The 9516-nt window shown below is 32.2% G+C and overlaps 1 non-coding gene across 1 annotated transcript; it reads left to right on the forward strand.

Moving 5' to 3' along the window:
- Positions 1 to 7852: 7852 nt before the first annotated feature.
- On the forward strand, positions 7853 to 7955 carry LOC129969957 (U6 spliceosomal RNA). The gene has a single exon (XR_008784705.1). It is a non-coding gene; the product is annotated as a U6 spliceosomal RNA (small nuclear RNA).
- Positions 7956 to 9516: the final 1561 nt, after the last annotated feature.

The following is a 9516-nucleotide window of genomic DNA, read 5'->3' on the forward strand; positions in this document are numbered from 1 at the left end:
TCGCAGACATTCTGATAAAAGATGTTATCTCCATTCTCTACTTTCTCCACATAAAATTGTGAACCTTGAACACAGCCGTGAACGCAAAGAGGACTCTGAAGTTTATTTTCAGAGCCCCGCACATGAGAGTTTTGTGCTTTGTAGTATTTAATAAACCACAGAACTACAGTCTCAGTAGAAAGATCCCACACTGAATTTCATTTATTTAAGTGAACTTTGAATTGTAGCGTTTAAATGCATATGAATGTACAGACTGACGGATGATTAACTTCTAAGTAGATATTCTTGATACTAATATAATATATATTTATGAATAAGGATGTCACGTATAGCCCATGATCAAATGTAATGTCAAGATAATAAATAGCCAAATAAATTCTTCTAACATCAATAAAAAAAATTTTCAATTATGCAAAATGACCTATCCAAGTAACGAATTCGTATTGGTGTCTTGTTCATTTTGTAAGAATCTTACATATAGGATTCCCCTTCCCTATGAAGTGTGAATTCATCTAATAGATTGCAACAGTTTCAAATGAGTGGGAATAGTATACCCAAAACTCTCTTGTATACTCTCTAATAAAATTGCCATGGAACGCCTTCTGTGCATTGACGTAAAATAATTACAAAATATTAACTTTTGGCATACATTCTTACTGAATCAATCCGTTTATCCTTGACGATTAATCTCTGGCTTGCCATAATAGCATCAAAAAATCGAATTTGTGTTTTAGACACGTTCTTCCTCAAATGATTAACACAAAAATTTGACACAACACTACACTTGTACAAAATCACATACCAAATTTGATAAATTTAACTCATTGCGTTTTTGACTTATCGCGTTTGCATGTTTTTGAAAGCACAAACCAACAGACAGTCAAGCCATAATTGAATTTATCTCATAATATGACAGGTGTCTACACTATGGATGTTAAATTGGTGCACCAAATCTTATCTATCTAGCTCTTTCCGCTTTATAAATATCGTATTAACTTCTATTCGAACAACCGAACAGACAGACCTCCTCTGAACAGATTTTGCTCAAAATTTGATATAAATTTGCAAATTTGGTGTAAAGACCGTATACCAACTTTCAACCGTCTGGCTCAAAGCGTTTTTGAGTTGTCTTTGTCACAGACAGATAAACAGACAGACGGACATTTTCTAAAAATGTGTTTTTCGAACTCAGAGAAGACTAAAAAGTGCAGATTCCTCTACATCTCGAGTTAGAATTTTTTTGAAGATTACTATGCTTTCTCTATACGACGTTTATGAGAAATTAAAATAATAATAATAATATGGTATTAATCAGTAAATAATAAAGAGTTACGTCTCCCTGTTTAGATATCAGGGTTTAACTGAATTATAGTGGTTGCAATGATAATATGATAACAAATGTTAAAATCCTAAACATTATCACCCAGCGTAAGAGGTACTTCTTGGCGTTGGAATGGAGGTAACTTTATCTCAAACTATTTCTATACCCTTAGAAGAAAAGAGAATCTATTTAATCATCTGGTGGCTTTTTATCCATATCCTCGTGATATCCTTCCCGATGGAGGAAAAAATACTTTGATATTAAAAGAAAAAAAAAACTATCAGTTTTGCAGTACAAATTCTTGAGCTAAGAACATCACATTTTCGGATTAAAGAGATCCTCATACGAAATTGAACCCTCACGCAACTCAAAAATAGATATCTTCGAAAAAACATTTCGAAACAATGTTAGAAAAGCTCTTGGTAAATCCCTTTTTCACACGCCAAATCAATCAGTAAACCAGAAAGCGAAAGCTACACTTATCTATCGAAAATCCGCTTTTCACTCTATAAATCAGAAACAGTGAAGAAATAGAGACTTTGAAAGCGAAAGCTATACTTAAAACTAAAGAGAGAATGTCTACAGAAGAGAGAGAGAGAAAAAAAAAGAGAAAAGAGAATCTTCTTCCCTATCAGCTTTCATGCTTCATTACACACCGTTTTCTGCTTCGCTGCTTCTCACAGATAACATGCAACTAACGTATTAGTAAAGTGCATCGGTAGTGGAAGCTTGTTTTTGAAATAATGTACTTTATTTTTGTGATAGTTATCATCGAAAATATATGAAAACTTTCATTCTGTCGTCTTTGGTATTATAGAAGATGTTTAAGGCATTAATATATTTATGAAAACATAACATTAAAGATATTATATCATTCTGTCTTGTGGTTTTATATACTTTGAGTTTCTATTTTCGCTGGGAAGGTCTCGCTGTTTCATTATCCAGTTGACTATTTGTTCTCTCTTTAAGGTGTACGTACACACTTGAAACTCCGAAAATTATTCAAAATACCGAATATTTTTTTTATTGCTTAATAATGTTCTCTGATCCTTTAGCTTTCAAACGATACCAAGATGTTGTCGATATTCGAAATATTTCTCGAGTTATAATTATTTTTCTTGAGGTGCTTTCATTAAAAGCTCTAGTTATGGTATTTTTAAAACTCATTTTATGAAGAATGATATTTTTCCACTATGTTGCTTCATTCAAACAATCATAACTGAACAAGAAATTAGACAAATACAATTATTTATATATCAAAATAATCTGTATGAAAGAGCAAATGTTTTGTGCCTCAATCAAAGGTATATTTATAGAAATAAATTTTTTATAGCTGTTTAAAAGTTAAAATGACAGAGAAAATCTCGCTTCTTCTATTCATCGTTGATGAAAAAATTGTTAAAAAAAACTATATATTTTTAAAACTTGATTGAGGCAGACAACACGAAGACTAATATTAGACATCATTTCCAACTAGAATTGTGTATCTGTACAAATTAGAATTTAAGATATGTTTCAAAAAATAGGCTAATTAGCTCATTAAATATTATTTAATTAATTCATAATTAGTGTAATATGGTTTTTTTCTCACTGAAATGAGTTTTAACATATATTAATGACCTACTGTGAAAAAACTGGATTTTTAAAGTTAAAATTTAAAAAAATCTTCTAGTGTGTACGTACACCTTAAATATTTTTCTCAACCGACTTTTTTTTCTTTCCCATATATGATATACAAATCAAAATTGGTTGTATCGCCATTCAAGGCAGAGATTTTAATGAATCATATGGTTTTAGAACTCCCTGAAGTTTGGAAGTACATATTTTAATCATATATTTTGTTCTTTTTAAGAACACGATAAAAAAAAATACAGTTGAATAAAGGAAATTCGGACATTATTTTCTTACCTAAATTGCAATTTTGTGTCAAAGTTTAAACCAAATTCATCGAAGAAAAGATGATAAATATGTTTGAACCAGATTAATCAAAAAAAGAAAAATTTACATTTACAGCGGCAAAATTGCGATAAATTATTAATCTAATTTTATGCACAGTTATTGAATCAGAGCAGTGAAAAGCTATGAATTTTATCTGAATGATATCTATATCACAAAAAAACCAAACGTGGCAAGAGGAATCTATTGAATTTAATAGTGCACTTGCATTTAGCTTAGTTATATTAACATCCCATTTGGACGCATTGGACTATTTGGGGACGAACTTCAAAATGTTGTGCCGTGTGTAGATGACGAGGACATATTTGAAATGGTATCCACCCTCTCCAAACTGACGCACCATATCAATGGAAGGATGCTTAGTGCAATTCGTCTGATTTAACCGAACATGATCCGCATATATCACCTATCATTGGTGGAATCGGATTTCGAATCTGGAACCCTCAGGAACCCGTATCCGAAATCCCTTCATTAGGCCATCGCGGCCTAAAGGCATTTTTGAAGTAAAATACAATGCGAGATTCATCAACGTTTGGTATTTATTTTTATTATGTATACAGTTTTTTTTTCTAAGTTTCTGTTCTATCTCTTCTAAGATTTTCTTCTAAGAAGTTTCTCTTCTATTCTACATAAAGACCATGATGGACAAGCGTTTCCGGGGCTGGATGGTCTAGGCTTAAAACCCAATCCCTTTGAAAAGCCATTGTATATACGTACAATTCTGAAATTCGCCGAATTTGATGCCAATGGTCACCTTTCCGCTGGTGAGATGCGGACGTTTGCAAAGGTGTGTGCCAATCCAGGTGTCGATCTCTTCATCCGACCGTAATTCAAAATTATGGAGTTCATTTAAAAATAATTCGCGCTTTTTCAAATTGGGCATTAATGTAATTAAATAAAACTATCCCATGTATTCATAAGTGAGGGTTATATACGGAATATATATTTCAGGGCGGGATAGCCTGGTTGGTAGGGCGTTGGATTCGCACCCTTTGGGTTGTGAGTTTGAATATCGGCGGCCGAAGACTCCGTGTGTGTGGTGGCTGTCGCACGCATAAATCTGTCGAGGTCATAAAATTCTCTATGTCGAAAGTAATACTACTGGGGGTACTGGTTCAGAGGTTATCGTTCTCTGATTCAGGTCTAAATTACGATCTGTGGGTGCGTGAATGAAATGCTTGAATGAAGTGCGCCCCGTAAAAAGGTGATGCGTGAGTAGCTAAAATTGTACTCTTGGTCCTAGATGGCGCTACTGAAAAACAAGAGGCGCTCTTTCGGCTTAAAATCGCTGACTTCGTCAGTGGGCTTGTCTATAACAAGCGCCATTAGAAACAACAATATATATTTACTACTTTTTTCGTAAATTTCGATTAAAAGTTTGTTTCATGCCATCATACAACAAAACATAGCATAAAATTTATTTAAAAACATAGCATGTTGAATGCCTTGAATTTTTTATGCAATAGAATCATACTCGTTGTCATAAAATAAAATTTAAAAAAATTGTAAGTAAAACAATAATAAATTGAAAAAAAATTATATTTATTTTTTTAATCGCAGCTATCATATTATCCCTACTGATGATTCAAAGTATTTTCTTGTATGTGACAGTATTATTTGTATGACTAAAAGAATAACAGATTAAATTTCATTTCGTAATAGACATGTACAGAATACATCTTAATTTTTTTCTTTCTTCATTGATTATACTTGTAATACATTCATTCAATACGTGTAATTAATAATACATCTGCTTTAAAAAGGCGTTATTAAGATTTCAAGTAAGTAAACTTTATAAAAACAAACAGATATGGCGGCATTTTAGTTTTCGTGTCATAGCTCAAACTTAGCAAAATATTCAGTCAAGCATATATCAACAATCCTTTCAGCTTTGTTTTGTTAAATTTTTGTTTACATTAGTATGCATGAGATTATTTTGTCTCTTCCTATTTGCAGATAATAAATATTTAATAAGAGTTGAGAAATCTTTTATCGCTTATGATTCAAATTTACTTGAGTTCTCATTCCAACATTAAGTTGACAGGAATCTAAATCTGATATCTAAATTTTGTTTTCTTTTCGCACTTTTTCACTCGTCATTTGTTTCTAAAATTTCCCCCTTCCTTTTTAGGATTTAATTCTGCGATCATTTAACTAAAAACCTGAAATTATGTCTTTTGTATTTAGTGAGCGTAAAGTTACTTCTTCAGTACAATGAACCTTGTTGCCAGAAAATAAACTTAAGCCCTAGAAATAGCGATTTTGCTCCATATTCCTCTGACTCACTGAAATTTTGAATCGAATAACTTCCTCTTCTTCTATTAAAGGTGGCGATTTATGATTTATAAGCAAGTTTTACTAAATTCAATTACTTTCATTTCTTAAAGATGGAATTTTGGTTATCGATTTTTCACTCATTTTCTGATCAGCTAGAGATCTGAAGCTCTGAAGTCGCGTCGTCTGAAGTCTCAGTCGTGTGTTCTGAATGAAAATTAATATTTCGATCTTTTAGAACATAAAAAATCAATTACATTTTTAAATTGCAGGTAAGATTGATGAAATGTTTAAATTTTATTCTTCAATATTTAAAAAAACATTTGTTGAAAAATGAAAATATTACTTCCTACTAAGCAGATCATATTTTTTCAGTTAAAAATTAAAAACCTTAAAATACGTTATAAAATTTAAAAGAAAAAATAAGCATTTAAAAAAAACACATAGAAAAGTACGCAATAAAATTATATATATGAACCTAAGGTACTCGTAATACTAAATTATGGAATAGATTAAAAGATGAAAACTAGGAAATAATCATTATTTAAAGCATTTAAAGTTCAATTTTATCTTAGAATCTTGATATTTTAATAGAAAATATTTTTTATATAAAAATCTCGAGGAAGAAAAGGGTAGAAAGCTTCATAAACAATGAATGAATAAAAGAAAAACCACCCTATGTATCATAAGAATGATAATCCAAAACATTCATTGCTGAAAAATTATAAATATTATAAATGTTACATTTATGCTAAATATATTTTATGTAATATTATGAAGAAAATATTTTTATATGAGCTGCTTTTTTCGACAATTTATGGTTTCATGTTTATATTCAAGAGTAATTAATTTTTTTTTAATTCCTCGCTTATAAGAGATATATAAAGATGATGCATTGTAATTGCCAAAAAATAAATTTAAAAAAAACGAACTCAGGATTTTTATAAATTTCGAAGTTTCAGCAGAAAATTTGTCTGTCTGTCCGAGAGAAATCGGTCATAATAATTGCAAAATTTTAAGAATTAGATGGATAAAACAACATCCACAGCTTTAGTTTTCGAAGCATAGGTTCGTATCAAATTAATAAATAAAATTCGCAGATGAATTGATTGTCTGTCTGACCTTTACATTTGTTTACATACATGTGAACGTGGTAATTAAAAAACGGTTTGGTTTAGATAAATGAAATTTAGCTAATGATCTTGCTACTAAAATTGCAATCATGTGTCCAATTTTAACTTGTCGGTCGAGAGAAAGAAAAAAAATTATTCAAAATGCGAATTCAATTTTCCTTGCTAACATTATGCAGAAAACATTATGTGTGGGACTCTGAAAATAAAAATCTGAGCATTGGTGGCGTTTACTGCTTTGTTTAATGTCTACATTTTCTTAATGTGGGGGGTGGAGGGGAGGAATAACATTTTTAATAGGGAGTATGCGAGAAAGTGTTAGGAGATCCATTCCCACTGATTTCAAAACTGATAACTTCATTGCTTATACATAAAAAGCAAAAAAAAAAAATGCATATGCTTGCTTTTCTAAACGAGAAAAAAAAAAATTTTTTTTTTGTACAATTTAATTTGAAGTTAGTACAGTCAATATTATGTTACTTATATGAAGTAAGAGAGAGCCTTGGTACTTTCTTGCATAGAGCAAGAGAAAATACAGTAAGTGACCGTCAGAAAATTCAAAATCTAGATTTTGACGAATCTCCATGTTTCGACTGCTTGAATATAATTTTAACACTATAACTACAAAACGAAGAGATCTAGACAGATGAAATTCTACACACAAAATTAACATCTATAGTCAAGGCAGCTTTCAAATGTTCAGCTAAAGGATTGACTGTCTGTCTGTACTTTCAGAAACATGTAAACGCTATAGCTCAAAGACACAATGACGTAAATATATCAAATTTGGTAAGGAATTTTTTGACACTATTTGTAGCTCTGTGTCTAATTTTGGTTTCAGTTGGATATGATCTGCTTCTAAAACATAAATTCGATTTTTGGATACTATTAACCGTATGTCACAATTTCATCGCCAAGAAGTACGGAATAGATTTATTAAAAATGCTATATTCTCGCCAAAGGTTAATATTTCGTAACTATTGTTCGCCAGTGCCCTGGAAGGCGTTCTCCGGGACAACAATTTTATTACAGAATATACCATAAAGTCTTAGGGAGACCACTTTCACAGGTATTTTTTCAGTTTTACATAAATGTATAATTTTATAAAGCAGTGCATTTTTTTTTTCACTTTTAGTATATTTATTTAATGTAGTTTCCAATCTTAGGATGTGCATTTCCTCAGTTTATATACTAAAATTGGAACGTTGCAGAAAACAAAAGTTTACCTCTTGCGCACGGATGATATGCAAAATCGTGATGCATTTCACTTTTTTTTTTTTTTTTGAGGGGTGGGGGATTTGTATCTGCTTGACACCCTTTGAATAAGCAGGGTCGGCGTCGGAAATAAAAATAAAAAGAATTTGTATGGCAAGGATAATTATTTAACAATTCCTTCTCTCTCCCATTTTTTTTTCTGCGCATGCCTTCGCTTATTGGAGAGGACAATATTGATTTAATGCAAAACCCTTTTGCCATCACAGTTTTTTTCTATTCATCGCACGGCAGTCTTCTACATAAGACTTCAACCAGGATCTCCTTGGGTCTCAGATTTGATTTTGATTCCATTCATATGTCGTCACAGACCTCGACTACTCAAAAGAAATATCGATTCAAAATTCACCCCCATCCATTTTCACTGACCACTGGCGGAAGTAGCGTGGAAGAGACCTTGGTATTTTGCATGAGATCGAAATTCGCGATAACTCCGATTCCGCCATCTGCTGCTGCACGGGGGTGTGTGGGCGCGGGTGTTTTTAATGGCCCGTGCACGATTTTATTAATGCCCGTCTACACAATGTAATACATTCGGTATGCAGGAATGTCGGCTTGTCCTCTTCCGTGTATGCAGATGCGAATCAATTATTGCGTTTTGGTTTGTTTGCTCTGCTGCTGCGCCAAAGTCGTGACACTTCGTTTTTCTCGTGAGCCGGTGGGCGCTTGCTTACGAATTAACAGAGTGGTCACAGTTAATAACTCGGCGTGGAAAGGTTAGGTCAAGCCACTGCTGCTTTGGGCTGATGCGCATGCGCATGAGGAAAAAAATTAAAGAAAGGGTGATTAATAAAGGTGATGGGACATAATGGTATATAAAGCGGAAAACAGTAATGAATATAATGATGTTGTCTCTTCCTCATTCATCATGTTAACACTTCATTAACCTACAATGTGGATAGTTAAATCGACTTTGTTCCGGTATTTGAGCTTTCCGATGGAATGAAAAAACGCTCCTTGGCGGAATAATTAAATTCGATATTCAATAATTGGGAGTCATAGAAGATCTGAAGGCTGCATACTGTGTTTTATATTTGGAATCGCCTAAGGCCCTTCCTCTTTCTCTCTCTCTCTCTCTCTCTCTGCTTTTAAACAAAGAACATTTTCTTGATGAGAATTTATCATTGATATACTTTAACAATCTACTATAGCAAATCATACGTTCAGTTAATAAGAAGAGCGACGCCTACATATAAATTCTTCGCTATTGGTAAGAATTCTTAATTACGTCATTACTCGAGAATTACGGAAATGTATAGAACATTTTCCAAAAGGTTGTTACTTCCTAGTTTAGCATGAACCAGCGGGGGCGGTCTCTCCAAAACGTTCTCGTATACTATCTAATAATCTTCTCATACCAAAGAACACTTGGCACTGGGGTACAATAATTACGATTGCTGTGAATTCATTTTTACTGAATCTACTTTATTTATTTTTCTTTCATTTCCATATTCTTCATATTATTTATTCACTAAATAACTTACGACTCACCAACATGCAATATCAGTTCCTTGAACAACAAGTTAGAATGTACATCTTCACGAACTCTACTAATGAATAAAT

The sequence above is a fragment of the Argiope bruennichi genome, chromosome 5 (assembly GCF_947563725.1).
Source record: "Argiope bruennichi chromosome 5, qqArgBrue1.1, whole genome shotgun sequence".
Taxonomy (NCBI): domain Eukaryota; kingdom Metazoa; phylum Arthropoda; class Arachnida; order Araneae; family Araneidae; genus Argiope; species Argiope bruennichi.